The sequence below is a fragment of the Salvelinus sp. IW2-2015 genome, linkage group LG4q.1:29, assembly GCF_002910315.2.
Source record: "Salvelinus sp. IW2-2015 linkage group LG4q.1:29, ASM291031v2, whole genome shotgun sequence".
In the NCBI taxonomy this organism is placed as follows: Eukaryota; Metazoa; Chordata; class Actinopteri; order Salmoniformes; family Salmonidae; genus Salvelinus; species Salvelinus sp. IW2-2015.
In genome coordinates this window covers 43,109,233-43,135,637 of record NC_036842.1, presented here as the reverse complement: position 1 = coordinate 43,135,637, position 26,405 = coordinate 43,109,233, and the positions used below count along the sequence as shown (strand labels likewise).

At 36.7% G+C, this 26,405-nt stretch overlaps 1 long non-coding RNA gene and 1 pseudogene across 2 annotated transcripts in view; one reads left to right on the top strand and one right to left on the bottom strand.

The window, feature by feature from the left end:
• The window catches only part of LOC111962003 (uncharacterized), a 42,042-nt gene that overhangs the window by 6,516 nt on the left and 9,121 nt on the right, over positions 1-26,405 (top strand). The window lies entirely within an intron of this gene.
• On the bottom strand, positions 1,252-9,075 carry LOC139027525 (octapeptide-repeat protein T2-like; annotated as a pseudogene).

Sequence of the window (26,405 nt, the reverse complement as noted above, 5' to 3'; positions counted from 1 at the left end):
CCCCTTCCTTCCCTTTTTTCTTCTAACTCTTTTTCATCTTTTTTCTCTTTCCTTTTTCTTCTACCTCATCCCTTTCCTTTTTCTTCCCTCTCTTTTTTTCCCTCTCTTCCCTTTTTTCTTTTATTTCCTTTTCTTTTTCTCTCCCTCTTCTCCTCTTTTTCTCCTCCTTCTCCCCTTTTCCTTCTCTCTTTTCCTTCCTTCTCTTTCTTATTCCCTTTATTTCTCTCCTTTCTCTCTCTTTCTCCCCCTTCTTCCCCCTATTCTACTTTCATTCCGTTCCCTCTCTTTCTTTCTTTTATCTTTTTTTTCCTTTTTTTTCTCTTTCTCTCCTCTCCCTTCTCTCTCCTTTTCCTTTTCTCTTGTTATTTCCTCTCTCTCTCTTCCCTCTTTTTCCTCTCATTTTATTTCTTCTCCTTCCTTTTTACTCCCCCTTTCTTTTTTTTTTTCTTTTTTCCTCCTTCCTTTCTTGCCTCTTTTCATTCTTTTTTTTTCTTCCCCTTTCCTTTTTCCTTGTTCTTCATCTCTTCTTTTCTGTGTTCTTCTCCGCCTTTCCCTTTTTCCTTCTTTCATTTCCTTCTCTTTCTCCCTTTCTCTTTCCTATCTCTTCTTTTCTTCTTCTTTCTCCTTTTCCTTCTTCTCCAATCCCTTCTCATTCCTCTTCCTCTTCTTTCTTTCTTTCTTCTTCTTCTCCTCTTCTTCTTTTCTACTTTCTTTCCTTCCCTTCCTTCTCCTCCCCCTTTTTTTTTCTTCTCTTTTCTTTTACCTTTTTCCCTCTCATTTTCCCTTCTCTCCTTCCCCTTTTCTTTTTTCCTTTCTCTCTTCCCCTTTCCTTCCCTTCTCCTTCCTTCTTTTTCCTTTCTCCTTCTCTCCTCTTACTCCTGTCGTTTTCTCTCTTCCTTTATCCCCTTTCCCTCCCTTTCCTTTTTTTCTTTATTGTTCTTCTTCTCCTCTCCTTCTTTCTCTTTGCTCATTTTCGTCCCTTCTTTTTTTCCTCCTCTGTTTTTTATCTTCCTTCCTTATTCTCCTTCTTCTTCTCTAGTTTTTTTGCGTACCCCTCCTCATCTCTGTTCACCCTCCTTCTTCCTCCATTTTCTCCCCTCCCTTTCTTTTTCTTCCTTTCTCTTCTTTCCCTTTTCTGGTCCTTTCCTGTTTTCTTCCACTTCCGTCTTTTCTTCTTCCCTTTTTTTCTCTTTTTGTCTTTTTCCCTCACTTTTTCCTCGCTCTTCCTTTCTACCTCCTTTCTCCTTCTTCCTATCTCTCTTCTTCTTTTTTTCTTTTCCCCTCTTTACCTCTCTCCCTTTTGTTCCATATCTCTTTTGTTCTCTTCCTCCTTCTCTCTCCCTTCTCTTTCTCCCTTTCCTTCCTTTCTTTCCTTCTCTTCCTTGCTCTCTTTTTCTCCCTTTCTCCCCCCCTTCTTTTCTTTCGCTCTCTTTTTCTTCTTTTTTTTTTCGCCTCTCTTCTGCCCCTCTTTTTCCTATTCCTTCTTTCCCTTTCTCTTTCTCTTCCTTCCTCTTTCTTCTCTTTTATCCCTTTTTTCTTTTTCTTCTCTCCTCTCTTCATTCTCTTTTACTCGTTTTGCCTTTCCTTTTTACTTTCTTTTCTTCCTCCTCCCCTTTCCTCTCTTTTCTTCCTCTTTCCTGCCTCTTCCCCTTTTCCTCTCCGTTTCTTATTCTTTTCTTTTTTTCTTTTTCTACCTCTCCCCTTCCTTCACTTCTCCATTTTCTTTTCGCGCCTTTCCTCCTTTTCTCCCTCCCTTTTTTCCCTTCCTTCCCTTTTCTCTTTCTCCTCTACTTCCTTTTTCCCTCTCTTTTCCCCTTTCTTTTCTTCCTTTTATTCTTTTTTTCTTTCACCTTTTTTTCTATTGCCTTTTTTTTTATTCTTTCTCTCTCCTTTTTCTGTTCCTTTTTTTTTTTTATTTCCCTCTTTTTCCATTTTCTCTCCGCCTCTTCTTTCTCTTTTCCTTCACTCCTCCTTTTATTTCTTCCTATTTCTTTTCTCTCTCCTTCTCCTTTTCATCTCTCCTTCCTCCCCTTCTCCTTCTCTTACTCTTCTCTGTCATTCTTCCTCCTCTTTTTTTTCTTTCTTATTTTTTCCTTTTTTTTTTCCCTCCTTTCTTTTACCTCTATCTTCTTTCCTTCTTTTTTCCTTCTCGTTTCTACTTCTTCTCCGCTCCTTTTTGGTTCCTCCTTTTTTTCTTTCTCTTTTCTATTTTTTTTGCTTTTTTCTCTCTTCTTCTTTCTTTCCTTCTCTTCCCTTCCTCCTTCTTTCTTTTTTTTCTTGCTCTTTCTTTCCTTTTTTTCTTCTTTTCTTTCTTCTTTCTTCTCCTCTCTCTTATCTTTTTTCTCCTCCTTCTCTTACTTTCCTTTCTCTTTTTTCTTTGTCTCCTTCTCGGCTCTTCTATTCCTCTTTCTTTCTCTCTTCTTTCTTTTAACCTCTTTTTTTTTTTTCCGTGTTACTTCTTCTCTTGCGCTTTCTTTTTTTCCCTTTGTTCCTCTTTTCCTCTTGTTCTTTATCTCTTTTCTCCTTTTTCTTCCTTCTTCCTCCTTCCCTTTCCTCCTTTTTCTTTCTCGGTCGTGCTCTGTTTTTGTCTCTTCTCTATTCTCTCTTCTTTTCTTACCATTTCTTCTACTTCTTTCTTTCTTCTTTTCCTTCCTTTTCTCTCTTTTTTTCATTTTTCTTTCTCCTCTCGTTCTTTTATTCTCTTTCTTTTTTCTATTTATTCCTTCTTTGTGTTTCTTATCCTTTTTCTTTCATTTTTCCTCTTCTCTTTTTTTTACCTCTCTTCTGTTCCCTTTTTCTCATCTCTTCTTCCCTCTCTTCTTTGTCCCTTTTTTCTTCCTGGCTTCCTTCTCTATTTTTCTCCTTTCTTCTCTTCCTTCCTCTTGACTTTTCTTTTCTTTTCTCCTCTTCATTTTTGGTCCCATTTTTCCTTCCTTCTTTTCCTCTTTTTTTCTTCCTTTCTTCTTTTTCTTTTTTTCTCCTTCCTTCTTTTCTCTTCCTCCTTTCTTTTTCCTTCTCTTTGTCTTCTCTCCTTACTCTTTTTTTTCACCTTCTTTTCTTCTGGTTTCTCTTTCTTCTTTTTTCTTTTTTTCTTTTTCTTATTTTTCTTCTTCGGTTCCTATTCTTCTTCTCTTTCTTCTTCTCTTTTTTCCTTTCTTTTTTTCTTTTCCCTCTCCTCCTTCCTATTCTTTTTTTCCTTTTTGTCCTCCACTTTTCTTCCTTCCCTTTTTCACTTTCCATCTGGTTTGTCTGCCTCCTCTTTCCTCATTTCTCCTCCTCTTTTTTTTCCTTATTTCCGCTTTTCTTGTCTTTTATTTTCTTCTTTCCCTTTTCTCTTCATTTCTTTTTTTTTCTTTTTTTCCTTTTCTTCTCTTTCTTTTCTCCTCTCTCTTCCTTTCTCTTTTTTACTTTTCTTCTCTTTTTTTCTTCTTTTTCACCTTATCCTCTTTTCTTTCTCCTTCTCTTCTTTCTTCATCCTCCTCCTTTCTCTTTCCCTTCTCCTTTTTTTTTTCCTTTCCCTCGTCTTTCCTCTCCTTTTCCTCCCTTCCTCCTCTTGTCTTCCTTTCATTCTTTTTTCTTTATTTTTCCTTTCTTTTTTTCTTTCTTCTCTTCTCTTCTCCTTCTTCCATTTTTTCTTTTTTTTTTTTTCTTTCCCTCTTTTTCCCTTCCTTTTCTCCTTTTCCCTTTTTTCTTTTTCGTACGGTCTTTTCCCTTCTTTTTCCTTCCTTCCTCCCTATCCTACTCATTCTTTCCTCTTTTTTCTATTCCTTTTTTCTTCTTCCCTTCTTTTTTCCTTCTTCATCTTTTTTTTCCTTCTTACATTCCCCTTTTCTTCATTCTCTTCTTTTTTTTTTCTTTCTTCCTCCCTTCTTTCCTTTTCCTTTTCCACTCCTTCTTTTTTTTTCTTCTTTTTTTTCTCTCTTTTTCTCCCTCTCTTTCCTCTTTTTCTTTCTCCATTTCTTTCCTTTTTTTTTTTTTTTTCTTCTTCTTTCTTATCCTTCCTTCTTTCTCTCCTCTTTCTTTCCTCCTTTTTTTTTTCTCACTTCTTTTTTTTTTTACTTTTCTCTTTCTTCTCTCTTCTTCTTCTGTTTTTTCTTCTTCTTCTCTCTTTTCTTTTTTTCTTTTTCTTTTTCTCTGCTTTTGGCTTCTTTCTTGTTCATTGTTTTTTCTTCTTCCTTATTCCTTTTTTCTCTCGTCTCTCCTCTTCTTCTTATCTCTTCCTTCCCTCCTTCTCTTCTCTCGTCCTTTCTCTCCTCCTTAGTCCTCTCTTTCCTCTTTCCTTTTTTCTTTTCTCTCTCTATTTCATTTTTTCTCCTCTTTTTTATTCTTGTCTTTTCTTACTCCTTTTCATCTTTTTCCACTCTCCTTTTTTTATCTTTTCTTTTTTTCTCTTCTTTTCTTTTTTCCTTTTCTTCCTTCCTTCCTTTTCTAATTTTTCTTTTTTCCTTTTTTTTCTTTCTTTTTTTCGTCTTTTTCCCTCTTTCTCTTTTCTCATTCTTTCCTTGCTTTTTTCTTTTTTCTTGTCTTTCCTCTCTATCTCTCTTTCTTTTCTTCCTTTTCTTTTCTTCTTTTTCCATTTTTTTCTCTTTTCTGTTCTTTCCTTTTCTCCCCTTCTTTTTTTTCTCTTCTTTTTTCTTTTCTTTTTTCTCCCGTCTTTCCTTTCCCTTTTTCTTTTCTTTCCTTCCCCTTCTTTCATCTGTCTCTTCGTCGTCTTCCTCTCTTTTTCTCCCCTCTTTTCCTCCTCTTTTGGTCTTTCTTTTCCCTCTTTTTTCTCCCATCCCTCTTTCTCATCTTTCCTTTTTTCTCTCCTTCCCTCTTTCCTTATTCTTCCTTTTCTACTTCTTCCTTTTGTTCCTTCTTTTGCCTTTCCTTCTTTTTCTTCCTTTTTTGGGTGTCTCTCTTTTCTTTTTTTTCTCACTCCCTTTCCCTCTTCATTCTTCTCTCTTTCCTCTTCCTTTTCCTTATGTCCTTCTTCTTTTCTTCTTTCCTCTTTTCTTTTTCACCACTCTTTCTTCTTGGCATTTCTCCTTCCTCCCTCTTTTTTTTTCTTATCTCCGTATTTATCCCTTCCCCTCCTTTGTTGTTTCCCTTCTCTTCTTCTCCCTTTTTTCTTCTCTCTTCTTCTTTCCTTATCTTTCCTTTTTTGCTTTTATTTCTCCTTTCCTCTCTTCCTCTTCTTTTCTGTCTTTCGTTTCTTTTGCGTTCACTATATAGCTCTATTCTTTCTCTCTTCCTTCTCTCCTTTTTTTCCTCCCGGGTCTTTTCTTTTTTCCCTCCCATTCCTTTTCAGCATTCTCTCTCTTTTTTTTTCTCTTTATTTTCTCTATTCACCTTCTCCTTCTCTTTCTATTTTTTCTCCTTTTTTTTTCTCTCTTCCTTCCTATCTCCTTCCTTTTTTTTTTCTCTTCTCCTCTTTTTTTTTGTTTCTATTTCTCCTCTCTCTTTCTTTTTGCTCTTCCTTCTCTTCTTCTCATTTTTCTTTTTCTTTTTTCCTTTTTTTTCTCTTTTCCTTTCTTTTCCTATTCTTCCTTTCTTTTTTTTTCCTCCTGTTTTCCTTTTGCTTCTTTTTTTCTTTGTCCCTTCTCTCTTTTCTTTTTTTCTCTCCTTCTCTCTCCTCTCCTGTTTCATTCCTGTTTCGTTTCTGCACTACTTTCTCTCCTCTTTTCTTCTTATCCCTCTCCTTTTCTCCTTTTCCTGATCTCTTCTTTCTTGTTTCTCCTTATTTCTCTCTTTTTCTTTTTCTTCTCTCTTTTTCCTATCTATTCTTTTCTTTTTCTTTTTTTCTTCTCCTTTCCCTCCTCTCTCTCTGGTTATTTCTCTTCCTTCTTCTTTCCTGTTTCCTTATTTTATTCAACTTTCTCCGCTCTGGGTTTATTTCCCCATCATTTTCCTCTGTTTCCTTCCTTCCTCTATTCTCTCTTTTTTTATCTTCTTTTTTTTTTCTTTTCTCCTTTTTCTTTCTTCTCCTTTCTTCTCTCTTTCTCCTTCTTCTCCATCTTTCTTCTTCACTTTTCCCTTTTCCTTTTTTTTTTCTTCTTTTCCCCTCTTTGTTTTTCTCTTCATCTTCATCTCCGGTTCATTCTTTCCTTTCTTTTCTTTTTTTCCCTTTCTTTACTTCTTTTCATCATTTTCCCTTCCCTCTTTCTCTCCTTTTTTTTTTCCCTTCCTCTTTTCTTTTCTTTCTTTTTTCCTTTCCTCCTATTTTATCTTCTTTTTTGTCTCTCATGTTTTTTAATATATATACTTCTCTTTCCTTTTCTCTCTCTTCTTTTCCCTTTTTATTTTCTCTTCTTCTTTCCTTTTCCTTCTCTTTCTTCTTTTCTCCCTCCCTTTCCTTCTCTTCCTCCTCCTTCTTTTTCTCCTTTTTCTCTTTTTCTTCTTACTTTCTTTCTTTTTTCTTTTCCTTTCGGGTTTGGGTTTTGGCTTTCTTCTTCTTCTTCTCCTCCTTTCACTCTTCTGTCCTCCTTACCTTGTTTCATTCTTTTTTCCTTCCTCCTTTCTTTCTCCTTTTCTCCTCTTTCTCCTTACTCTTTTCCTTTCTTTCTCTTCCTTCTTTCTTTTCCTCCTCTCTTCCTTTTTTTCTTCTCTCTTCTCCTTTTCTCACTCTTTTTCTCCTTTCCTCTCTCTTCTTCTTTTCTTTCTCCTTTCTTATCTCTTTCCGCTTCCTTATTCTGTTTCACTTTATCTCTTCTTTTTTTATTGTTTTTTCTCCTTTTTTTTTTTTTTCTCTTCCTTCTCTCTTTCCTCTTCGGCCTTGTCTATTCTTTTCTCCTTACATTTTTCCCTTTCTTCCCTTCCTTTTTTTATCCGTTCTTTCTTTTTTTTTTTTTTTTTCCCTTTGTTTTTTTCTCTTTCTTTCTCCATTTCTTTCTTCCCCTCTTTCTTTCATTCTTTTTTCTTCTCCTATTTCGCCTTCCTCTTCTGTCCTTCTCCTCCTTTTCTATTTTTCTCTTTTTCTTTTTCCTTCCCTTCCTCCTTTTCCTCCTCTTCTTTCTTACTTTCTTTTATTCTCGGGTTTCTATCCTTTTTTTCTATTCTCCTCTTCTTTCCCTTTCCCTCCTATTCTCTTCTTTTATCTCCTCTCCTCCTTGTGTTTCTCTTACCTTTTTTCTTTTTTTTACGGATCTTTTTTTTCTTTCTCCTCCATCTTCCTTCTTTCCTTTTTTTCTCTTCTCTCTTTCTTTTCTTCTTTTTTCTTTTTTTTATTTTCTTCCTATTCCTTTTTTCTTCTTTCCCTGCTCTTATTTCTTTCTTTTCTTCTTTCTTTTTGTTTTTTTTTTTTTTCTCTCCTCCCTTCTTTTGCCCTTCTTTTTCTCTTTCCCTTCTTTTCTTTCCCATACCTACTCTTTTTTCTATTTTCGCTCTTCTTTTTCTTTGGTTCTGTTCTTCTTTCCTATTCTCGTTTTTACTTTTTCCTCTTTTTTCCCATTTTCTTTTTCCTTTCTTCTTTCTTTTCTTATTCCTTTCTTCTTTTTTTTTTTCCCCCTCCTTTTGCTATTCTTTTCATTTCCTTTTACATCCTTCTTCTTCCCCTTCTCTCTTCTCTCTTCCTTTCCCTTTCTTTCTGTGTCGGGCTTACTCTACTCTCTTTCCTCTTTTACTCCCTCCATTCCTTCCTTTTTCTTACCTTCTCATTATCCTCCCACTTTTTTTTTCTTTTTCTTTATTTTTCCTCCTTTTTTCGTGTTTTCCTTTACTTCCCTCTTCTTTCCCTTTCTTAGTTCTCATTTTTTTCTTCTCTCCCTCCTTTTTTTTCCTTCTTTTTCTTTTTCTTCTCTCTTTCTCTTTTGGTTCTTTTTTCATTTTCCCCCCTCTTTTTCCTTTTTATTCTCTTTTTTTTTTTTTTTTCCTTCCCTCTTTTCCTATCCTTTTTCTATTTCCCGTCTTCCGTTCTCCTTTCCTTTCCTGCTTTCTCTTCTTCTTTTTTCCGTTCATCTTTTTATTTTTTTTTCCCCTTCTTTTTTCCGTCTCTCTTTCTTCACTCTCCCTTTTTTCTCTTTCCTTTTCTCATCTCTACTATCTTGTTTTCTTCTTTTCCTCGTCCCTCTCCTTCCTTTCTTTCCTTCTCTCTTTTTTCTTTTTCCTTCTCTCATCCTCCTTCTTTTTTTCCTCTTTTTCTCTTTTTTCTGTTTCCTTTCCTTTTCACTACCCTCATGGTTTTTCCGTTCCTTCTTTTCTTTCCTGTCGGTCTCCTCATTCCTTCCTCTCCCTTTCTTTTTCCCTTCTCTCTCTTTTCTTTATTTTCTCTCTTCTTTTTCTTTTTTTCCCTTTCTTTTTTCTTTTCTGTCCATCTTTCCTTTTTATTTCTTTCTCTTCCTATTTACTCTTTTTTGTCCTTTTTCTTTTCCTCTCCTCCTTCCCTTTTACCTCCTTCTCTCATCTCTTCTCCCTCTTTTCTCTCCTTTCCTGTCTTTCTTTTTTTTCCTTTCACTCTTTCTCTCTGTTTTCTTCCCTCTTGTATTTTTCGCTCTTTTCCCCCTGTTTTCCCTCTCTCTCCTTCTCTCCCTTTCTCCTTCTTCTCTCTATCTTTTCTCTCTTCTCCTTTTTTCCTTTTCTTCTCATTTTTCCTCCTTTTTTCCTTCTTTTTTCACTTCCTCCGGTTTTTCTTTCTTCTTTCCTCTTTTTCCTGTTTTCCAGTTCATTCTTCCCTCTTACATTTTCCTTCATTTTTTTCTTTCTTTCTTTCTCTCTCTCTCTTCGTCTTCTCCTTCTTTTTTCTTTTTTTGGCTCTTCCTTTGTATTTATTTCTCTTTTTTACCTACCCTTTTTTCTTTCTCTCCTTTTTTCTTTCTTTCTCTTTTTCTTTTTTTATCTACCCCTTCCTTCCTTTTTTTTCTCTTTCCTCCTCTTTTTTCTGTCTTCCTTCTTTCTTCCTTCGCTCTTCCCTTCTCCTTTATCCCTTCTCCTTCTTTCTTTTTTTCCTCTCTTTTATCTCTCTCTTCTCTTTTTCTCCTATCTCTCTCTTCCTTTTCTCTCTTCCTCTTCTTTTCCTCTTTTTCCTTCACCCTTCCATCTCCATCCTTCTTACTTTTTCCTTCCTTTTCTCTTCTTCCTTTTCTTTTCCTTCTCCTCCATTTTTCTTTTCTCTCTCTATCCTTTTTCATCTCCTCTTCTTCTCTCTTGCCCTTTTCTCCCTTTTCCTTCTTCTTCTCTTTCTCCCTATCTCTTATCTTCCTCCCTCCTCCTCTCCTTCCTTCCTCCTCTTTTCCTTTTTTTCGCTTCCTCTCTTCTTCTTTTTCTCTTCTTTATCCCTTTTCTCTCTTTTTTTCCTTCCTCCCTCTTTCTTCTCCTCTCCCTCTCTTCCTTTCTTCTTTTTATTCTTTCTTTTTTTTTTTCCCCCTCTCTTTTCGTTCCCTCCCTTTTTTCTTTCCTCCCTCCTTTCCTCCGGTTTTCCTTCTTCTGTCTTCTTTCTGCTCTTTTATATTTCCTCCTTATCCTTTTTCATTCCTCTTCCTTCTATTTTTCTCTTTCCTCTTTTCTTTCTTTTCCTCTCCGCTCAGGCTTCTTCCTTTCTCTCCTTTTCTCTTTTCCTTTTCTTTTTCTCCTATTTTTCTTCTTTTTTCTCTTCTTCTTTCCTCTTCTTTTTTTTTTTTCTCCTTTCTCTTCCTCCCCTTTTTCCTCTTCTTTCTCTCTCTCCCTTTCTCTTCTCTTCCCTTCATCTCCTTTCTTTTCCTCCTTTCTTTATCTCCTTCCCTCTCACTTTTTCTTTTCTCTTCTTCTTTTCCCTTTCCTCCCTCTTTTTCTTCTCTCTTTTCTTCCTCTTTCCCCTCTCTTCTCCTCTTTTCCCCTCTTCTTCTCTTCCCTTTCGTTTTCCTTCTTTTTCTTTTCCTCTCATTCTCCTTCCTTCTCCTTTCTCTCTCCCATTTCTCTCCTCTTTTTCTTTTCCTCTTTTTTCTCTTTATCTGGTTTTTTTTCCCTTCTCCCTTTCCTTTTTCTCCCTTTTCCTCTCTCCTCCGTTTTCTCCCTTATCCCTTCTCTTCTTTACTCTTGCCTTCTCCCTTCCCTCTGTCCCTCTTCTCTCCCCCTCTCTTTCTCCCTCTTTTTTCTTGTGCCCCCCTCTCCTTTTTCCTCTTCTTCCTCCTCCCCCTCTCCTTCCTCTGGTCCTCTCCTCCTTTTTTTTTCTTTTCTCTTCTTCCCCTCTTCTTTTCTTTTCTCCTTTTCCGTGTTCCACCTTCCTTTGTTCCTTCTTTTTCTCCCTCCGCCTTATTCTTCCTTTATTTCTTTTTTCCCTCTTACTTTTTCTTCCCTTTTTTTCCCCTTCCTTTCTCTCTCTCCTATTTCTTTCCTTATCCCTTCCCTTCCTCTCCCCATTTCCTTTCCTCCTTTCTTCCCCCCTCCCTGTGCTTTTTTTATTTTTTGCAAATATTGCTCTTCACCTTCGTTTTCCTTTCTCTTTTTTTTTCTCCTCTCTCCTCCTCCTCCTTTCCCTTCACTTTCCTCCTCCCTCTCTTCCCTCTCTCTCTTCCCCTTCTTCAATCTTTATCTTCCTCCCTTTGTTTATCTCATTATTTTTTTCTTCCTCTCCTTCCCTTCTTTCTCTATCTCTTTCTCTGTCTTCTCCCCCCTCATCCTTCTTGTTCTTTCTTCTTATTCTCTTTCCTTCGTCTTCTTACTCTGTATCTTTTTCTTTCCCTTTATTCACCTCCCTTCTCCTCTCCCCCCTCCTTTCCTCTCCCTCTCTTTTTTCTCTCCTCTTTTCTTTTCTCTTTCTTCCTTTTCTATTTCTTTTCTCACTTTTTCCTTCTTTCTTTTTTTTTCTCTCTCCATTCCTCTTCTTTTCCTTTTCTCTTCTTCTTTTCTCTTTCTTTTTCCTTTTCCTCCTCCTTCTTTTTTCTCTTCCTCTCTCCTCTTCCTTCCTTTCCCTTTCCATCCCTTTTCCTTTTCTTTCTCTTTTCTTTTTTATTTCCTTGTTTCTTGTTCTCCTGGCTTTTAATCCTGGTTCCTTTTTCCTGTTGTCCTTTTCTTTTCCTCTTTTTTTCTTTTTTCCCTTCGTTCTCTTTTCTTTCCCCTCCCCCTCCTATTTCTTTCCTTTCTCTCCTCATTCTCCACCCTTCCCCTTTCCCATTTCCTTCTTGGTCATCTTCCTTCCATTTTCTCCCTTCTTTCCTTCCCTTTCCTTCTAATTTCTTCTCCTCTTCTTCTCTTTCCCTATTTCCTCTCTTCCTCACACCACTCTCCTTCCTTTCCCCTTTTTTTCCTCTTTTTCTTTTCTTCTCCCTCTCTTATTCCTGTGCTTCCCCCTTACTTTCTTCCTCTCCCCTCTTTTTCTTCTCTTTCTTCTCTCCTTCTTTCCCCTTCTTTCCTTCTTCTCTTTCTTTGTCTCCCATCTCCCCTCTTTCTTCTCTTTCCCTCTCCTCTTGCCCCTTTTCCCTCCCTCCTCTTGTTCTTTTTCTTTTTCGTTTTTCCTTTCCCATTCCTTCTTCTATTCCTCTTTTTCTCTTCTCCTTTTCTTCTCTCTTCCTTCTTCTCTCCTCTTCCCCTTTTCCTTCTTTCTTCCTTCCCTTCTCTTCCATCTATCTGCTTTTTTTTCCCTTTTCCTCCCTTCTCTTCTTTTTCTTTTCTCGGCCTTTTCTTTTTATCCTCTTTTCTTCTTTCTTTCTCCTTTTTCTCTTTCTCTTTCCTTGATCCCTTCTTCCTCCTTCCTTCTTTCTCTTCTTCTCCTCCTTCCCCTCTCCTCTTTTTTTCTCTTTTTTTCTCCTCTCTCTTCTCCTTTCTCTTCTCTCTTTTCCTTCTCTCTCTCCCCTCCCCCTCTTTTCCTCCTATCCCTCTCCATCTCCTCCTTTTTCTCTCTCTCTCTCCCTTCTCTCCCCTCTTCTGTTCTTATCTCTCTCTCTTCTCCCTACCTTCCTTTCCTTCTCGTTTCCGTCTTCTCTTTTTCTCTCCTCCTTCCTTTTCCTTCTCTTTTTTTCTCTTTTCTTTTTTTCTTCATTCTTTCTTTTTCTTTTTCCTTTCCTCCTCCTTTTTTCCCTCCTTTTCTTTTCTCCCCTTTTTTTTTCTCCTTTCTCTTTCTCTTCCGTCTCTTTTTCCTCTTTTCTCCCCTTTCTTACTCTCCTTCTTTTCTTTCTTCCTCTTCGTTTTTCATTCCTCCCCTCCCTTTTTTGCCTTTCTATTCTTATCTTGCTCCTTCTCCTCTATTTTCCTCTCCCGTGCTTCCTTTCTCTTTTCTTCTCTTTCTTTATTTTCTCTTCTCTTCCTTTTCCCCCTTTTTCTTTCCTTTTCCTCTTTGTCCTTCTCATTTCCTTCCTTCCTCTTCTCCTCTCCCCCCTCCTTTACCTTCCCCTCTTTCTTCTCCTTCCCTTCTTTCTCTCTCCTCTTCTTCTCTTCTCCTTTCTTTCTTTCCTTCTTATTCCCTCTTTTTTCTCTTTTTTCCGTCTTTCTATCCTTTTTTTTCCTCCTTTCTTTTCTTTCCTTTTTTTTCTCTTCTTCTCTTCTCTTCTCCTTTTTCTCCTCCATTTTCCCATGTTTTGTTCTTCCTCTGCTCTTCTCTCTCATTTCTTTTTCTTTCTTTTTTTTCCTTTTTTCTTTTCTCCTTTTTCCTTCTTTCTACTCTTTCTTTCCTTTCTTTCCTTTTTCCCTTCTCTTCTTCTTACTTCTCCTCTCTTTCTTCTTTCCTCTTTCCTTTTCTTTCCCTTCCTTCCCTTCTTCCTCATTCTTTTCTTCCCTTCCATCTTTTTTCTTTTTCTCCCCCCTTGTTCTTCTCTTCCTTTTCTCTTTTCTTCCTCTCCTCCTCTTCTTCTTTTCTCTTCTCTTTTCCTTTCCGTTCCTTTCTTCCCCTTTTTATTTTCCTTTTCTCTCTTCTCTCCTTTCCTCTTCACTCTTTCCTCTTTCTTTCTTCTTTTTTTCTCCTCTCTTCTTCCATTTTTCCTCTTACCTTCTTTTTTTCTTTTCCGTTCTTCTTCCCTTTCTTTCTTTTTTTCTCTTCCTTTCTGCTTCTTTCTTCTTTTTCTACTCTTTTTCTCTTTTTCCTTTCCGCTTTCTTTTTCCTCTCCTTTCTCATCTCTTCCCTTCCTTCCTTTTTCCTCCCTTCGCTCTCTCTCCCCCTTTTTCTTCTCTCTTCCTCTTTTCTTCTTCTTCTTTTCTTTCCTTTCTCTCTTTTTCCTCTTCCTTCTCTCCCTCCTCTTTTTCCTCCCTCTCTCTTATTCTCCTTCTCCTCCTCTTCCTCTTTCATTCTTTCTTTTCCCTCTCCTTCGTCTTTTTTTCCTTTTCCTTTCTTTATATTCCATTTTTCTCCTTTCTTTACTCTCTCTTCTCTTCTTCTTTTTCTCTCGTCCTCTTCTTTTTTCCCTTTTTTTTCTTTTTTTATCTTTTTCTCTTTTATTCTTCTTTTTCTCTTTCTCTTTTTTTTTTTCTCCTTTTCTCTTTTACTTCTTTCTCTTCCTCTCTTCCTCCTCTTTTTCTCTTCCTTCTTTTTCTTCTTCTCCTTTTTTTATTCTTCCTTCTTCTTTCTTCCTTTTTCTTTCTCTCCTCCTTCTTTCCTTCTTCTTCTCCTTCTTTCCTCCCTCTTCCCTCCCTTTTCTCTATTCTCCCTCTTTCCTCCATTCTTTCTCTCTTCTTTTCCTCCTTTGCCCTTTTTTTCCCTCCTCTTCTTCCTTCCTCTTCCTTTTTCCTCTTCTTTTCATTTGCCTCTTTTTCTCCTTTCTTTCTCCTTCTCTGTCTCTTTTCTTCTTCTCCTTCTTCTCTCTCTTCTTTCCTTCCTTTTTTTTCCTTCCCCTCTCCTCTTTTTTCTTTTCCTCCACTTTTCCTCTCTTCTTCCTTTTCCTTCCTTCTCTCCTTCCTCCTATTCTTTCTTTCCTTCTTCTCTCTTCTTTCTCCTTCTCTCCTATTCCTTTTTTTTCCCCCTCCTTCTCTCTCTTTCTTCTTCTTTCCCCCCTTCCGCTTTTTTTTTCCTCCACTTTTCCTTTTCCTCTTTCGCTTCTTTTATTCTTTCTTTCCTTTTATCCTTATTCCCTTCTCTTTTCCTGCTTTCTTCCTTTCTCCTCCTCTCCCTTTCTCTGCTACCCTTCTTTCTTTCCCTTTTCTTCCTCTCTTCTGTCTTTTTCCCTCTTTCCCCTCTCCTTTCTTTCTTTCTCTTTTTTTCTCTTTTATTTCTTTCCCCTCCTCTCTCCTTTCGCTTCTCCCTTCTTCTCTCTTTCTTTTTCTTCCTCTTTTCTCCTCCTTTCTCATTCCCTTACTCTTCTTTTTTCTCTTCTTCTTCTTTCTTTTCTTTTCCTTTTTCTTTGTTTCTCTGTTTTCTTCTTTTTTCCCTTTCTCCTTCTTCCTTCCCCTTTTTTTTCTCTCCTTTTTCTTCTTCTTCCTTCTTGTTTTTTTTATCCATTTTCTCCTTCCTTTCTTTTTTCTTTCTTTTCCTTCTCCTTTTTTCCTCCCTTCCCTTTCTTTTTCTTTCTTTTCTCTCTTTTCTCCTTTTTCCTTCTTTTTTCCTTATTCCTTCTCTCCCTTCTTTCCCCTTTTTTTTTCCTTACTCCTCTTTTCTTTTCCTTTCATTCTCCTTTTCCTTTTTTTCCTCTCTTTCTCTTTTCCCTCTCTTTCCTTTCCCTTTCTTTCTCCCTTCCTCCTTTTCTCTCCTGCTTCATTCTCTTTCTTCTCCTTGTTGGTTCCTCCTCTCTTTTCTTTCTCCTCCCTTCCTTTTTTTCTCCTCTCTCCTTCTCTTCTTTTCTTTCTTCTTCCTTCCCTCTTCTTCTCCCTTCTTCTTCTTCTTCTTTCCTTTTTTCCTCTCTCTTCTTCCTCTTTTTTCCCTTTCCTTCTCCTTCTCTTTTCTTTTCCCTTCTTCTTTCTTTCTCTTTCTTCTCTTCCTGTTCTCCATTCTTCTATTCCTCTTTCTTTCTTCTCCTTTTCCTTCCCCTTTTTCCTCTCGCTCTTCCCTTCTTTCTTTCTACCTTCTTCTCTTCTTTCCTCTTTTCTTTTTTTTCTCTTCTTTTCTTTTTCTCTTCTTTATCTTTTCCTCTCCTACTTTCTTCTTCTCCTTTACTTCTCTTTCTCTCCTTTCTTTCCCTTTCTTCTTCTCTTTTCTTTTTCTTTCTTTCTTTTTTATTTTTCTTTCCTTCCCTTTCCTCCTTTGCCTCTTTTCTCTACTTCTTCTTCTTTTCCCTTTATTCTTCTTTTTTCTCATCTTTTCCCTTCTTCTCGTTCCTTTCTTTTTTCTTCTTCTCCTTCATCCTCTCCTCTCTTTCTCCTCTCCTTCTTCTTCTTCCTTCTTTTTTTTTCTTTTCTTTCTCTCTTTCCTCTTTCCTCCTCTCTTTCTCTTTCTTCTCCCTTTCTTCTCTTCCTTTTCTCTTCTCTTTTCTCTTTCCTCTCCTTCCTCTCTTCTCCCTCTTTCATTTTCACCTCTCTCACTCTCTCCTTTTCTCTCCCTCCCTCTTTCTTTCTTTTTTTTCTTTCTTCTTCCTTCCTTTCCTCCTCTTTTTCTCTTTCCTCGCCTTTTTCCCTCTCCTCTCATCTCCCTCCTCTTCTTCTTCTCTTTTTTCTTTCTTCTTTTTCCTTTTTCCTCTTCCCCTCTTCCTCCTTCTTTTTTTTTTTTCTCTTTCCTTCTTTCCCCTTCTTTCATTTCTCTTTCTTTCCTTCCTCTCCTTCTTTTTCTTACTATTCCTATCTCCTTTTTCTCCCTTTTTCTTCTTTCTCTCTTCTTTCTTCCTCTTCTTCTTCTCTCTCTCTTTCTTTCCCCCTTTTCTTTCTCTTCTCTACTTCCATTTTTCCCCTTTTTCTTCCTTTTCCTTTTTTCTCTCTCTCTCTTTCTTTCTCTCCTTTCTTTCCTTCTCTCTTCTTTTCTCTTCTTTCCTATTCCTATTTTCTCTCTTCTTCCCTTTTTTTTTCTCTTTTTTCTCCTTCTCTTCTACCTCATTTTTTTTCTTTTTTTTTTCTCTTCTTCCTCTACCTTCCTCTCTTCTCTCTTCTCTCCTCTTCTTCTCTTTCTCTCTCCTTTCATTCTTCTTTTTTTCCTCCTTCTCTTTCTTTCCTTTCTTCCTTTTTCTTTTCCTCTTTTTTTCCTTTCCTTTTTCTCTTTTTCTTTTCCTTCCTTCTTCTTCCTCTCTTTCTTCTTTTCCTTCCTCCTCTTTTCTTCCCTCACTTTTTTATTCTTCCTTCTTCCTTTACTCTTTCTTCTTCTCTCTTCTCTTTTTTCTTCCTTTTTCTCTCCCCCTTCTTTTCTTTCTTCTCATTTCTTCGCTCTTCTCTTCTTCTCTTCTTCTCCCTTCTTCTTCTCTTCATCTTTTTTTTTTCCTTTTTCTCCCCTTCTCTTCTTCTTTTTCTCTTTCTCTTTTTTTTCCTCTTCTTTTTACCACTTTCTTTCTCTTCCGTCCTTGTCATTCTTCTTCTTCTTATTCTTCTTCTTCCTTTTATCTTTTTTTTATTTCCTCTTTTCTCCCTCTTCTTTTTCTTCATTCTTTTCTTTCTCTTCCTCCTCTTTCCTCTTCTTTTTCTCCTTTTTTCTCCTTCTTCCTTTTTCTCCTTATTCTCTTTCTTTTTTCCTTCCTTCCCTTCTTTTCTTCTCTCTCTTCTCATCTTATTCCTTTCTCTTCTACCTTTTCACTTCATTTTTTTCTTACTCTCTTTTCCTTTACTCTTCTTTCTTCTCTTTTCCTCTTATCTCTTTCTCTCTCCTTCCTTTTCCCTCTTTCTTCTACTCCTCTCTTTTCCCCTCCTCTCTTTCTCTCTTCCTTTTTCTTTTCCCTTTCCTCTTCTTCTTTCTCTTTTTTTTCTTTCTTTCCATCTTCCTTCTTCTCCTTTCTATTTACTCTTTTTTTTCCTTCCTCCCTCTCTTTTTCCTCTTCTCTACCATCTTCTCTGTTTTCTTTTCTTTCCTACCTTTTTTCTCTCTCTTATCCTCCTCTTTTTCTTCTTTCCTCTTTTTTTTCTTCTTTTTTTTTCTACTCTCTCCTTCTGCTCTCCTTTTTTCCTTCTTCTACTTCCTTTTTCTTTCTCTTTCCCCTCTTCTTCTTCCCTATTTTTCTTCCTCCTTCTCTTCTCTCTTTTTTTTTTTTTCTCTTCTCTTTCTCTATTTCCTTTCTTCTCCTTTTTCCTTCTCTTTCTCTTCCTTCTCCTCTCCTCTCTTTTTTTTTCTCTCTCTCTTTCTTTCTCTTTTTCCATTTCCTTATTTCTCCTTTTTTCTTCTCCTTCTCCCTCTTTCCCCTCCTTTCTTCTTCTCTTTCTCTTTTTTCACTTCTTCTCTTTCTTTCTCTCTTTCTTTTCTTTTTTTTCTCTCTCTCCTTTCTCTTTTTCCCTTCTCTTCCTCTTTCTCCCTCTCTCTTCTCTCCTTCTTCTCCTCTTCTCTTGATCATTCTTTTCTCTTCCTTCCTTTCTCTTCCTATATTCCATCTCTCCCTTTTTTTTTCTTCCTCCTTCTTCCTTTTCTCTCTCCCTCTCTTTTCCTTTTTTCTCTTCGTTCTATCCTCTTCCTTTCACCCTTTTTTTTCTCCCTATCTTTCCTTTTTCCTCTTTTTTATTTCTTTTCTTCTCTTTTTCCTCTCCTCTCCTTTTTCTCTCTCTTTTCTCTTTTCTTCTCTTCCTCCTCATTTTCACTTCCTTTTTCCTTCTCTTCCTCCTTTCTTTCCTCTACCCTTTTTTTTTTCTCCTCTTCGTCTTCTCTCTCTCCTTTCTTCTCTCTTCTTCTTCTCCTCTCTCCTTTCTTTCTTTTTTTCTTTTTTTTCTTCTCTTCCTTCTTCCTTTTTCCTCTCCTTCTTTTATCCCTCTCTTCTTTCCTTTCTACTGTCTCTTCTTTCTTTTTTCCTTTCTCTTTCTTCTTCCATTATTTTTTCTCCTTCCCTTTCATCTCCCTTCTCTTCCTTCCTTTTCTCCGCTCTTTCTTCTCTTTACACTTTCCTTTCTCTCTCCTTTCCTTCTTTCTGTTCTCTCTCTTCCTCTTCCTTCTTCACCTTCTCCTTTTTTTCCTATTTTCCTTTATTTCTCTTCCCCTCTTTTTTTTCTCACCTTTTTTCTCTTCATTCCTTCCCTTCTTCTCTTTTTTCTTTCCTTCCTTCTTTATCCTTTTCTCCTCTCTTCTTTTCTTTATCTCTTTTCTTCTCTCCTCCCCTCTTTCTTTTTTCTTCTCTACTCCTTTTCTTTTTTCTCTCTCTTTTTTTTTTTTTCTCTTTCCTCTTCTTCTCTTCTCCTCTTTTTTTTTCTCCCTTCCTCTTCTTTCTCTCCCTTCCTCCTCTTTCTTTCTTAGTCCCTTTTCTTTTACTCCCTTTTTTTTTCTCCTTCTCTTTCTTTTCTTTTCCTTTTTTATCTTTTCCTTCTTTTCTTTTTACTTTACCTCCTCATTTCCTTTTTTCTTTCTCTCTTCCTTCCCTTCTCTTCTATCCCCTTTCTCGCTTCCTTCCTTTCTTTCTCCTCTCTCTTTTTCCTCCTTCTCTTCTTCTCTCCCTTTCTTCTTTTTTCTCCCTTTTCTTTTTTCTTTTTCCTCCTTTCCTCTTCTCCTCTCCTCTCATCTTTTTTTTTTGTACTCTCTTTTTTTTTCCTCTTTTTCTTTCTCTCCTCTTTTTTCTCCTCCTTTCTCTTCTCTATCTCTTTTCTCTATCTTTCTCTTCTCCTTCTTTCTTTTTTCTTATTCTTCCATCCTTTCTCTTTTTCTCTTTCTCTTTTTCCTCTCTTCCTACCTTTCTCTCTTTTCTTTTCCCTTTCCTCTTTCGCTTTTTCTCTTACTTTTTCTCCCTTCCTTTCCTCCTTTTCCGCTTTCTCTTCTCTTTCGTTTTTTCTCTTTTTTTGTTTCTCCCTTTTCTCTTCCCTTCTTTTTTCCTTCCTTGTTTCCTCCTTATTCTCTCTCTTGTCTTCTTTCTCTTTTCCTATTCTCTTTTATCTTTTCTCTCCTTTTTTCTTCTCTCTTTTTTTCTCTTTTCTTTTTCTTTTTTTTCCATCTTTTTCTTTCCTTATTTTCCTCTTACTCTCCTTTCTCTCTCTTTATTTCTCTTCTCTTCCTCTTTCTTTTTCTCTTCCTTTTTATCATCTTCTTCGCTTTTCCTTCTCCTTCTTTTCTTTCCTTCTCCTCTTTATTTCCTGTTTCTCTCTTCTTCTCCTCTTCTCCTTTCTCCTTTCTTTTCTTCTCCTCTCTCCTCTTCCTTTTCCTTCTCTCCTCTTCCTTTTCCTTTCTCTTTCTCTCTCTCCTCTCTCTTTCTCCCCTTTTTCCTCCTCTCTTTCCTTACTTCTTTTATCCCTCTTTCTTTCCTTCCTTTTTTCCTTTCTTCTCTTTTTTCTCTTCTCCTTTTCTTTCTCTTTCTACCTTTCCTTCTCCTTCCTTGTCCTCTTCTCCTCCCTCTCTCTCTTCTCTTCTTCTTTTTCTTTCATCCTTTTTTCTTCCTCATACTTCTTTCTTCCCTTTCTTTCTCCCTCTTTCCTTCTTCTTCTTTCCTCTTCTTTTTCTCTCATATCTTTTTTTTCCTTCTCCTTTCTCTCTCCTCTTTCCTTTTTCGCCTCTCCTCTTCATCTCTTCTCTCTCTTTTTTTCCTTTCTTTTCCCTTTTTTTTTTTCTTCCTCTTTTCTCTTTTTTTATCCTTTCCCTCTCTTTCTTTTTTTCTTCCTTTTCTCTTTCCTTCTCCTCTCTTCCTTTCTTTTTCATTCTCTCTCTCCTCTCATCTTTCTTTCCTTCTCCCCCTTCTTTCTTCTTCTCTTCTTCTCTTTTTTTTTCTTTTTTTATTTCCTCCTTCCTCTCTCTTTCTCTTCTTTTTCTTTCTTTCCTTCTTCGTTCTTTTCTTATTTCTATTTTTTTTCTTTTTTCTCTTTTCTTCTCTCCTTTTTTCCTTCTCCATTTTCCCCCTCTCCTTTCTCTTCTCTTTTCTCTTCTTTTTTTTCACCTTTGTTCCTTTCTTTATTCTTTCTCTCCTTTCTTTTCTCTTTCTTTACTCTTTTCTTTCCTCTTCCTTTTCTTTTTCCCTTCCTCTTTTTTTTTTTTCCTTTCCTTTCCTCTCTCTTCTCTTCTTTCCTCTCTTTCTTCTCTTTTTCTCTCCTCTTCCTCTTTCCTCTTTCCTTCTTCTCTCCTTATTCTTCTCTCCCCTTCTTCTTTCTCTTCCTTCTTCCTTTTCTCTTTCCTCTTTTTTCTCATCCTTTTTCTCTTTCCTCTTTCCCTTCTTTCCCTCTCTTTTTTCTTTTTTCTCTTCTTCTTTTTCTCTTCTTTCTTTCCTCCTTCTTTCTTCTTCTTTCCTTCCCTTTTCTTCCCGTCTCTTGCTTTCCTGTCTTTTTTTCTTTCTTCCTTCTTTTCTCTTTTTTTTTTTTCTTTTTTTCTTCCCTCTCCTCCCTTTATTTTTTCTCTATCCTGCTCTCTCTCACTCCTTTCCTTTTTTTGCTTCGTTCTTCTTTCTTCACTTTCCTTCTACCTTTTGTCTTTTCTCTTTTTTTTTTTCTTCTCCATCCTTTTTTCTCCTTTCTTCTCTTTCCTTTCCTCCTTCTTCTCATCCTTTTTCTTCTTTTCTCCTTCTCTCTTCCCTTTCCCTCTTCTTTTCTTTTCTTTCGTTCCTTTCCCTTCTTCTCTCCTTCCTCCTTCTCCTCCTTTTTTTCTTCCTTTTTCCTTTTTCTTTCTCCTGCTCTTTCCTCTCCTTCTCCTTATCTTTTCTTCTCTCTTCTTTCTTTCCCTTTCTTTCCTCTTTCTTCCTTCCTCTTTTTTTCTTCACTTTTTTTCTTTTCTCTTTTTTCTTCCTCTCTTTCTTCCTCTCTTCTCCTCTTTTTTCTCTTTTTGTCCCTCCTTCTTCATCTTCTCTCCTCTTTCTTTCCTTTTTTTCTGTCTTCTCTCTCCTTCCCCCTCCTTTCACTTCTCTCTTTTTTCCTCTCCTTTTCGGTCTTTTTCTTTCCTTTCTTCTTCTTTTTTCTTCTTCTCTTTCCTTCCTTCTCCTTCTTTTCCTTTCTTTTTTCTCTCTTTTCTCTTCTTCCTTCTTCTTCATTCTTCTTCCTCCTTTATTTTCTTTATTCTTCTTTTTTTTTGTCTTCTCTCTTTCTCCTTCCTCCTCTTTTTCTCTTTCTCTCTTCTTCCTTTCTTCCTCTTTCCTTGTACTCTTCCTTTCTTTTTTCTTTTCTTCATTTCCTCTCTCTTCTTCTTTCTCTCTTCCTTTTTTTTTTTCTCTTTCCGTCCTCTTCTCCCTTCTCTTTCTCTCCTCTCCCTTTTCTTCTTTCTTCTCTTTTCCTCTTCTTTTCCCTTCTCACCTTTCCTCTCTTTTTCTCTCCTCTTTTCTTTCTTCTCTCTTTCTTTTTTTTTCTTCCCTTTCTCTTTTTCTCTCTCTCCTCCTTTACTCTTCTCCTTTTCCCCTCTTCTTTTACCTTCCTTCCTCCTCTTCCTTTCTACCTTTTTCTTTTTCTTCTTCTCCCTCTTCTCGTCATCCTTTTCTCTCCCTTTTTCTTCTCCTCTCTCCCTTTTCTTCTTCCTTCTTCCTTTCTTTTTTTGTTCTTTCCTCCTCCCTTTTCTCTTTCTTCCCTTCCCTCTTTTTCTTTCTTTTTATTTCTCTTCTTTCCTCCTTCCTCTTTTCTTCTCTTTCCCTGTTCTTTTTCTTCCTTCCCTCTTCCTCTCTCCTCTCCTTCTTTTCCTCCTCTTCTCTTCTTCTTTCCTCTTCTTCTTCCTCCCTTTCTATTTGCCTATTTTCCCTCTCTTTTCCTTCTCTTTTTTCTTTTCCCTCTCTTTTTTTCTTCCTGTCTCCTGTACTTTGTCTCTTCTCCCCTCTTTTTTTTCTCTTTTCTTTTCTCTCTCTTTCCCATTTCTCTTTTTTTTCTCTCTCTCTTTATTTCTTTTCTTTCTTCCTTTCCCTTTTCTCTTCCGTTCTCCTTCCTTTTCTTCTTCTTTTCTCCTCCTCTTCCTTCCTTTTTTTTCCCCTTACTCTTTTTCTTCTCACTCTTCTCTTCCTTCCTCCTCCTTCTTTTCTTCTTTTCCCTTCCTTTTTATCTTCTTTGTTCTCCCTTTTCCCTCTTCTCTTTTCTTTTTTTTTTCTTTCTCTTCTTTCTCTCCTTTCTCTTTTTTTCTTCTCTCTCTCTTTTTTCCCTTCCTTCTCCTACCAACCTCTCTTTTTTTCCCTCTCCTTCCTCTTTTTTTCCTTTTTCTTCTTTCTCCCTCCTTCCTCTTCTTTCCTCCTTTTTCTTTTCTTTCTTTTTCTCTTCTTCTCCTCTTTTTTCTTCTTTCTCTCGTTCTCTTTTTCTCTCTTCTTTCTTTTCTCTCCATTTTTCTTTCTCTTCTTCTTCTCGCTCTTTTCTTTATTTTCCCTCTCTCTTACCTTTTTCTCTTTCTTCCCTGTCCTCTTTCTTCTCTTTCTTTCTTTCTTTCTTTCTCTTTCCTATTCACTCCTCTTTTTTTTCTCCTTTCCTCTTTTCTTTTCTCCCATTCTCTCACTCTTTTTCCTTTCTCCCTCTTTTTCTTCCCTTCTTTCTCCTTTTCCTTTCTCTTCCCTCTTCTTTTTGTTTCCTTCTCTCCTTCTTATCCCTTTCTTTATCTTACTCCTTCCTCTCTTCTTTCCTTTTTTCCTTTCTTCTCTCTCTCCCTTTCTCCTCCTATTCCTCCTCTTCTTCCCTTTTTTCTTTCTCTCCCTCTTTCCCTCTTTTTCCTCTTTTTTCCTTCTTTTTTCCCCTTTCTCTTCTTCTCCTCTCTTCTCCTTGTTCTTCTCGTCTCTTCTTCTATTCTTTTCCCTCCTCCTTCTCTCGTTTCTTTCTCTCTCATCATCTCTTCTCCTTCTTTTCCTCCTCTTTTCCTGCTCCTTCCTTTCCTTCCCTCTTTTTTCCTTTTTCTTCTCTCTTTCTTCACTCATTTTTCCTCTCCTTTCTTTTCCTCTTTTTCCTTCTCCCGATCTGTCTTTCTCTCCTCTCTTCTTTTTTCTTTTTTCTCTTCTCCTCTCTTTCCTCTCTCTTCTTTTCTTCTTTCCTCCTCTTCTTTTTTTTCTTCCTATCCTTTTTCTCTTTCCTTCTCTTCTCTCCTCCTTCTTTCTCTCTACTTTCCTTCCCTTCCTTTCTTTTTCTCCTTTCTCTCTCTCTCTTCTCTTTTCTTCTCTCTCTCTTCCCTTTATCTCTCCTTTCCATTCTCCTTTTATTTCTTCTCCTTATTTCTTCTCTTTCATCTCTTCTCTCTTCCTCTCTCCTCTTTTCTTCCTTTTTCCTCCTCTCCACTTCCTTCTTCTTCTTTGCTCTTTCTTTTTTTTCCTTCTTTTCCTCTTTCCTCTTCCTACTCCCTCTTCTTCTCCTTCTTTTATCTTCATTTTCCCTCTCTTCCTTTCTTTCTTATTCTTTTTATCTTCCTTCCTTCCTTCTTCTCTCTTCTCTCTCCTTTTCCTTTCTTCCTTCTTCTTTTTCTCCTCTTTCTTTATTCCTCTTCTCTCTTTGTTTTCTCTTCTATCTTTCTCTCCTTCCTCCTCCTCTTTCCCTCTCTTATTTTTTCTTTTCTCTTTTTCTCTCTTCTTTCTTCTTCCTTTTTCTTCCCTCCCTTTTTTTTTTTTCTCTCGTTTCTTTTTTTTCTTCTTCCTTCTCCCTTTTCTCCCTTCCACTTTTTCTCTTTTTTTTCTTCCTATTCTTTCTTCTTCTTCCTCTTCTTCTTTTTTCTTCCTCTCTTTCTTCTCCTCTTTTTTTCTTTTTTTTCTTTTCCTTCCTTTCCTTTCTTTTTTTCCCTTCTTTTCCTTCCTTTTCTTTTTTTTTCTTCCATTCCTCTCTTTCTCTTCTTTCTTCCTTTCATCACTTTCTCTCCTCTCTTCTTTTCTTCCTCTCCTTCTTCTTCTTTTTTTCTCTTTTTTTTCTTTCCTCCTTTCTCTTCTTTTTTCTCTTTTCTTATTTCCTCTCTCCTTTTTCCTTCTCCTTCCCTTCTCCTTCTTTTCTTCTCTCTTTTCTCTTTTTCTTTTCCTTCTTTTTCCTTCCTTTTCTTTTCCTTCCCTTTTTCCTTCTCTCTCTTTCCTTTCTCTTCCTTTTCCTCTCTTTCCCTCCCTCTCTTCTTTTCCTTCTTCTCTCTTCTTCTCTCTTTTCTCATTCCTTACCTTCTTTATTCTTTTTTCCTCATTTTCTCTTTCTCTTCTTCTTTTTTTTTCCTTATTCTATTTCATCTCTTCCTTCTTCCTTTCTCCTTCCTTTTTCACTTTCCTCCTTTTCCTTACTTTTCTTCTTTTCCTCTTTTCTCCTTCATCCCTCTTTCTTCCTCTCTCTCTCCTTCCTCTTCTCCTTTTCTCCTCTTCTCTCCTCTGTTCTCTTTTTCTTCCATCCTTTTTCTTTCTTTCTCTTTTCTCTCTTCTTTTTTTTTCTATTTCCCTTATCCTCTTATTACATCCTCCTCTCCTCTCTTTTTCCTTCTCTCTTTCTCTTCTTCTTCTCTTCTCCTCCTCCTTCCCTCTTTTCGCTTCTTCCTTCTCTCTCCTCTTCCTTTCTTTTGCTCCCTTGTTCTTCCCTCTTTTTTTCTTTTCTTTTCCTCTTCTTTCATCCTTCCTTCCTTTCTCTCTCACTTTCTCTTGCCCTCTCTCTTTTTCTCCTCATTCTTTTCTTTTTCCCTTGTTCCATTTCTTTTTCCCTCTTTTTCTCTCTCTACTCCCTCTCCTTATCTTTTTCCCTTTCTTCTCTCTCCTTTTCCTTGCTCCGTTCTCTTCCCTTTTCCTTTTCCTTTTTTGCCCTTTTTTCCTCCTTCCTCTTCTTCATTTCTTTTCCTCTCTTTTCTTTTCTCTTTTTTCTTTTCCTTCCTTCTTTTCTCTTTTTCTCTTCTTCCTTCTTTCTTTTCTTCTTTTTCTTTTTCTCTTCTTTTCTTTTTTCTCCCTTTCCCCTTTTTTCCTACCTTCTTTCCTATTTTTTCTTCTTTTCTTCTTCTTTTTCTTTCTCTCTCCCTCTCTCTTTTTTTTTCTCTCTTTTCTTCTCTCCTCTTCCTTCCCTCCTCCTCTCTTCTTTGTTCTTCTTTCTCATCCTTCTCTTTTCTTTCTTCTCTTTTTTTCTTTGTTCTCCCTTTTTCCCTCTCCTTTCCTTCTCCTTTCTCTTTTCTTTCTTCCTTCTTCTTCTCCTTTCTTCCTTCCTCTTCTTTTCTTCTCCCTTTTCTCCTCTTCCTCTCTTCCTTTCTTTCTTTCTTTCTCTTCTATTTCTTTCGCCTTTTTCTCTTTTCCTCTTCTTCTCTCTCTTCCTCTTTCTTCTCCTCCCCTTCCTTTTCTTCCTTTCTTTTTCTTTTCTTCTTCTTTCCCTTTTTTTCTTTTTTCCCTTTCTTTTTTCTTCTTTTCTTCTCTTTCATCTTTCTTTCCTTCTCTTTTCTTCCTTTCTCTCTCCTTCTTACTTCTCTTCTACCCTCCTTTTCTGCTTTTTTTCTCTTCTCTTTTCTTCATTTTCTCTTTCTTTTCTTTTTCCTTCCTTTTTTCTTCTCTTCCATTCCTCATTCTTTCTTCCCTTATCTCTTTCTTTCCTTTTCTTCTTTCCTTTCTACTTCCGTCTCCTTTCTTTTTCTCTTTTCTCTTCTTTCCTCTCTTCCTCTTTGTCTTCTCCGGCTCCCTTTTTCTTCTCTCTCTTTCCCTCCTCTCTTTTTCTTTTCTCTTCTTTTCTCTCTCTCTTTCTTTCCTTTCTCTCTTCTTCTTTTCCTTTTCTTTTTCTCTTTTTTTTTTTCTCCTTCTCTCCTTCTACTTTCTTTTCTTTTTTTTTCCTTTTCTCTCTCTCTCTCTCCCTTCCCTCTTCCCTTCCCTCTCTCTTTTCTCTCTTTTTCACCCTTCCTCCTCTCGTCTTTTCTCTTTCTTCCCCCTATTCCTTTTTCTTCTTTTTCTCTCTTCCTTTTCATCTCTTTCCTTTTCTTTTTTCCCTTTTCTTCTCTTTTTTTTCTTCCCTCTTCCTCTTTCTTCTTTCTTTTTCTCTTTCTTTCTCTTTTTCTCTTTCCTTCTTTTCTTTCTTTTTTCCCTTTATTTTTTTTTTTTTCTTTCTTTTTCCTCCTTTCTTCTTCTCTTTTCTCTTCTTTTTCTTCCTTTTTTCTTTCTTCTTCTTTTTCCTTTTCTTTTCCTTCCCTTCTTTTCTTTTCTTTACTCCTTTCTCTCTCTTTTTACTCTTCCTTCTTTTCTCTCTTCCTTTTCCTTTTTCTCAGTTCTTTTCTTTTTCTCATCTTTTTTTCCCTTCTCCCTTCTCTCCTTTTTTCTCCTTTTTTTCACTTCTCTCTTTTCCTTTCTTCCCTTCTTTCTTCTTATTTCTCTTCTATACTTTTTTTTCTTTCTTATTCCTTTTTCCTCCTTCTCTCTTTTTCTGCCCTCTTTTTTTTCTCCCTCTTTCCTTCTCCATTTCCTCCCCTCTTCTTCTGTTTCTTCCCCTCTTCCTCTCTTTCTCTCTTTTTCCTTTCTTCTCTCTCTCCCTTTTTCTTCTCTTCTCTTTTTCCTCTTCATCCCTCCTCTCTCCCTTTTTCTTTCTACTTCTCTCTCCTTCTCCTCTCCTTTCTCCTTCTTTTCTCTCTTCTTTCTCTCTTTCTTTCTTCTCTCCTTCTCTTCTCTTCTCCTTTCTCTTCTCTCCTTTCTCTCCCTCTTTTTTCATTTCTT